Source organism: Trichosurus vulpecula, chromosome 7 (assembly GCF_011100635.1).
Source record: "Trichosurus vulpecula isolate mTriVul1 chromosome 7, mTriVul1.pri, whole genome shotgun sequence".
Lineage (NCBI taxonomy): Eukaryota > Metazoa > Chordata > Mammalia > Diprotodontia > Phalangeridae > Trichosurus > Trichosurus vulpecula.
This window is the reverse complement of record NC_050579.1, coordinates 236,601,489-236,607,488: the sequence shown is the minus strand read 5'-3', so window position 1 is coordinate 236,607,488 and position 6,000 is coordinate 236,601,489.

Here is a 6,000-nt window from a genome sequence, read left to right as displayed (position 1 = left end):
TGATTGAAATGACTAAAAAATTTCCTACAATCTGGCACTGAGAGAAGCTGTCTATATCTTTGGGAAGGGTACACCCTGTCTGGGAGAATAGTTTATTAGTCTACTTTGTCTTGGTGTTTTTTCACTCAAGTGCTAGGAATATTGTCCTAACTTGAGGATTAAAATGTGTTTCTAAACATGTCTAACTTTTTGTTGCTGTTTTGGCTCGGGTTTGTGATGTGATTTCGTTGATATAGGAAACTCCAAACAAGGAAGCTCCTCCTATCAGAAGACCCATAATCAGTCTGTAAATCGTCTTAAAGAGGGGACCCTGAGATGTTAAAAGATATTAGGAAATTTTTCGACCTGGGTTCCTGAAGATCCCAGGGAGAATTTTACCCACCAGCTGGATCTGTTGACAGGGGTGTTAAAGTAACCTGAATAGCCAAACTAAAAAGAAAAAAAAAACAGCAGCATGCTAAGCAAGATGGTTCTCTGATAGCAGTTTCAGCTTCATAGGGTACGGGTTCAGTTTCTCCAACTCTTCGGGCCCACTTACAGTACATAGTCAACCAACAGCACTCCTTGGCAACTCAGATAAGTAACAACTTTCACAGGAGATGGAGGGGTAGGGAAAAGGGGAGTGGTCAATCAGCCAGAGAAAAAGAAGTAGTTTGGGGGAGAACATATGCTGTGAAACTGGAAGGATTTGTTATTGGAATGAAATTCCCTATTTATTTGCAAGATAAAAAGAGGAGATGACCAAATGCTTTTATAATTGCTAAAGTATATTTAATCTAAGATGGCAAGGTTGAAGTAACCATTTAGACAAAGCTGCAAGTATAATGTATCCCATGACAACAAATAGTTTTTTTTTTCTTTTAGAGGGGGGAAGGTAGGGCAATTTGGGTTAAGTGACTTGCCCAGGGTCACACAGCTAGTAAGTCTGTCAAGTGTAATGAGGCCAATTTGAACTCAGGGCCTCCTGACTCCAGGGCCAGTGCTCTACTCACTGCGCCACCTAACTGCCCAACAAATAGTCTTTACAAGAGTTTGATTTACTTTTTCTCTACACTTGTTACATATTTCTTCTTCAGTTACTTGTTTAAGGTCACAGTCAGTATGAAGTTGGGATCTGAAATCAGGTCTTCTTGATTCTCAGGCTAACATTCTAGTCACTATAACAAAGTGTCTTGGAATTATTATTTTTAGGGGAGGAGAGAGGACCTGGATTTGTGATTATGTCAATGTGTAGAGAACTCTAAAGTAACTCCCCACTAATACAGATCAGTAATTCTGGGGCACTTCTTCTAAGTCAGGTGACTTGCCCAGGGTCATACACATAGATTACAGAATAAGGATAAGAAAGGACCTTAGAGACCATTTATCCAATTCTCTCACTTTATGGATGAGGAAGCTGAGCCTCAGGGAGATAAGAGACTGGATAAAGAACACACAGATATTAAGTAACCAAGTTAGGATTCATACCTGGCTCCTCTGAGTTCAAAGCCACCAATCTTTCTACAGAACAGCTATGACATTCCCTCTGGCTAGTTTGTGCTAATGGTAGATCTTGAACCCATGTCTTCTTGATTCCAAAGTGAGCAGTCTCTCCACACTGCCTTTTTCTCTTAAAATCTTAATACACTTTAATACAGTAAGGGATTATGTTCCAGTTCAGTAGGAAATACAGAGCCACCAGTGGTTACAGAATAAGAAATTTCCTGATTTCACCTTATGTCTCTCCTATTTGAGTAGACATATGTCTCTCTTCTTTGAATAGCTTGCTCAGCACTTTCTCATAGAGGATCTCTTTTGACTCTTATAACAACCCTGTCAGGTAGGTGGGTCGAATACTGAAGAAACTGTGGCTCAGAGAAGTTATGTTGATTTTGGGTAGGTGAAAATTTTCAGGCTGAATCCAAATGCTTCTTAATGTCTCAAAATGAATTTTCAAAACCTGAATGTCTCCCTACTGGGGACAACATATATTCCAAATCAATCAGTCATTGACATAGCTGCTATCAGTCCTATATTGTAATCTGATTGAATGGGCACTTGGGTCCACAGGATTGGGGCAAAAGCTTATTTCTAATTATGTGTACATGACACCATATATCTTGATGGAAGCTTAAAAAAATTCTGTCTATATGCTTCTATATTAGTAAAAGTTTAGCTAGGCCGACTGGATTTCTTTTTCTTTTCTTTCTTTTTTTTATTTTTCTCTCTTTTTAATTTTTTTTAGCTTTTCATCCTAATTTGTGGTACTTGGTTTGACATAGACTTATATATTCTATATAGCATAGGATGGGTTGTAGGGTAGAGACACGGCCATCCTGCTTTTAGGGAATGCTCCTCATTCTGCTCCATCATCTCTTTTCAAAGAGCCCCAGTTATGCTTGATCATGATTCAGCCCTGGCAGACACTGTTGGTGAGGGGCCTCCCTGTCAGCTAGAATTTTCTGCATGGATGCCTGGGGTTGGCTGCATCGGGGGACTTCTGTGTGAACTCTTCTAGACTGGTTCAGGCTCATGTGACTCTTTGACAGATACTGTTTTCCTTTTGTTTATTTAGAGGGATTCTCAGCCACTTATGGAGAGTATGGTCAACTCTTCATTCCAGCCTGGTGCATTCACTATCATTCAGTGAGTTCCTATCTTAGCAAGAACCGTATACAAAGTTCCTAGATGGATTAGAACTTCATAACAGAATCAGTCTCTACTCCTGAATGCCTTATGTCTGCTCCTCCATCTATTTTTTTAATGTTACATAATCAGAGAACTACAGAATCTTAGAGTTAAAAGGATCACAGGGGCCATCTAGTCCTACTCATGCTGGAACAGAAACCCCATCTATGACATATCCAACAAGTGGTCATTCTGTCTTTGCTATAACTATCTCCAGAGGCATCCCATATTTCACTTTTATATAAATAACTCTGATGTCAAGCTTAAGTCTGCTTTTCTGCAATTTCCCCCTGTGGCTATTGGTTCTGCTCTCTGGATCAAAGCAAAGAGCCAATCTAATCCTCTTCTATATAACACTCCCTCAAAACCTTGAAAAAAGTTATCATGTTTACACCCAAGTCTTCTCTTCTCCAGGATAAACATCCCTAGTTCTTTCAGCCAATCCTCATACAGAATGATCCGCAGACCCTGATATAGTATCATCTTGAAAGTCCTTTGCAAACCTGAAGGTACTGTATAAATACCTGTACTAATATTATTGTATAATATCTATATTAGCATTACTATTATTTAACATATTAGTTGTCTCTCCTGGCTTTGCATCATTTATAAATTTGATAAATATGCCATTTATGTTGGGAGCCAAGTCATTCATAAAAAAATGCTCAATGGCATAGTCCAAATGTGGATCTTTGTTATACTTTACTTAAGACCTCCTTCCAAGTTAACGTTGAACCATTAATGGGCTCTTTGGGTTCAGCCTTTCAACTAGTTTAAAAATCACTTCTAAATTCAGCTAACCAGTTTGTCATCTAGCCTACTCCCTCCAACTTTTCTGCAAGAATGGTATGAAAGACTACCTAATGCTTGTTTGGGATTGTCAAATCAAAGTGAATGATAACTATATTATTTCCCAGTATTTCACAATAATCATATCAAAAAAGTCAACGAAGTCAGTCTGACGTGACCTGTGTTTGCAATGGGAGTGGAGAAGAGGAGACAAACGAGAAAGATTTTGATGACAGAGGCAGACATGAAAGGATCTGGGGAATGACTGGATGGATGGGGCAGGGAGGAGGGAGAGGAGAGAGAGAGAAAGAAGAGTCCAAAGTTACAAGCCTGAGAAGAATGCTGGAGTTACCTAGAAGTAGAGATCTTATAACAGGTTTATTGGGGAAGATGAGCTAAATTTCTGGACATGTTGGGTGTGAGGCACTAGTTGGGCATTCAGGTACTTTGTGCTAGACTGGACACTGGAGGAAATATTGGCATAAAGATAAAGATTTAAGAATTGTCTTCATAGAGAATCAATGAATCCATGCGATTGGACGAGTTCACCAAGGGAGAAATTGTACAGAGGGAAGAGAAGAGGGCTCATGACACAGCCTTGAGGAACACCCACATCTAAAAGATGGATAAAGAATGAGAAATTGAAAAAAAAATAACAAAATTGTAGGAGAAGCACGAGAGTACAGTTATAAAACATTACCTGACATTTGTCAAGTGCTTTTGCATACGTGATCTCATTTGGGCCTCAGAACAACCCTCCAAGCATGATTAACCCCATCTTTCAGATTAATATATTGAAGTTCAGAGAGTTAATTGACTTGCTCATAGATATAGACCCAGTAATTTACAAGATCATAGAGTTAGAGCTGGGAGGACCCTTAGAGGTCATTTAGTCCAACTCTTTCACTTTACAAAAGAGGAAACTGAGACCCAGAGGTGTTAAGTGATTTGCCCAGGAACTAATTGCACAAGCATTAATTAATAAAGCTGGGCTTTGAACAGTGGACATGGGTTCTGTAATGAGTATAATAACTTATTAGAGATATTGGAGCTTCTCTTCTCTACACGCTTGAGTTAGCAGCATGGTGGTGAGTTTAGAAGTAATGAGTTTATTCTGGGAGGGGCATCTCCCCCCGCTTCTGCTGCCCCCTGAAGTTGAAACCAGGTAGAGAAGTACATGTAAAGTATAAGCTCTTTATAATCTTGCCAACCTAGCTTTATAATAACTAGCTAGCATTTACAGAATACTTTAAAATTTGCAAAGAGCTTTATAAACATTATCTCACTTGATCCTTGTAACAATCCTGGGAAGTAGGTGATATTATTACCCCCACTTTACAGATAAGGAAACCGAGGTAACAGAGGTGAAGTGATTTACTCAGGGGCACATAGCTAGTAAGTTTCTGAGGCCAGATTTGAACTCAGCTATTTCCTGATTCTAAGTGCACCCACTGCACTTCCTGGTTGCCTCAAACAGTAACCATCTCACATTACTCTCCTCCATGTTTTCTGTTCTAGACCAACCAGCCAGCTTGTTGTGCACAATATTTATTTCACCTTGGTGACTTTCCACAGGTATCATCCACTTTACCTTCTAGGTTATATATGTGCGTTTTAAAGGGGCCTTCAGGAAGCATGGTCACAAAACCTATTAATTCAATTCAATAAACGTCTATTAAAGCATACTACGTGCCAGGCACCTGAGAATACCAAGATAAAGGAAAATGTGGTCCTCGCCCTGAAAGTAGTTTAGCAGGGAAGGCAGGGAACAGAAGTACAGAGACAACCAAAAATATAAGCTGTTTTTTTCCCCTTCTATGTTTGCCCAGTAACACAAACTCTTTTCAAGGTGGCTGGCTGAGGATTTTGCAGGCAATGCATCATTATGTTTTCATAGATTGAAACATAATCATAATAAAATCTAGTATTTACATAGTGTTTTAAAGTTTGCAAAGTGCTATGTAATTACATTTTATAAATAATTTTGTTGAATATATATTTTACTCGAGGAAGCCTGTTATTGGGAGTGTAACTAGTCTTATGACCAGGAAGTCCTGGGTTAAATTCTAGACACTTACTGACTCTGTGACCCTGAGTAAACAACTAAACTTCTCATTGGTCCTGACAACTCTCTATGTATGGCTAAGTTTGCATGGGTGGAAGGAGTTTCCTCTTTTGGGAGTTTCCTTTACCAAGTAAAAGCCACAAGTCCCATCTCTATGTATTTTGATTACTCAGCGTATGTAGTATTGTAAGCATAATATTTGTAAAATACATACACATGCAAAAAAACCTAGACTAACTTCAAAATATGTCTGATCTCACAAAGAATTGAATAAATATGGCTGTTCTTATTGGAGGGAAAATATACATATCTTCCTAGCTCTTCTGAAGAATCGTTAAATGTACACTATGCTATAGTTCCTCCTGGTGAAGAATGCTATGCTACAAACAAAAGGAGTTTGAGAACTGCTGTAGTAGGGGGTTATAATAAACCTTTCTTCAATTAAAAACCTCAATGCCACATAGCATAGAGACGACCAT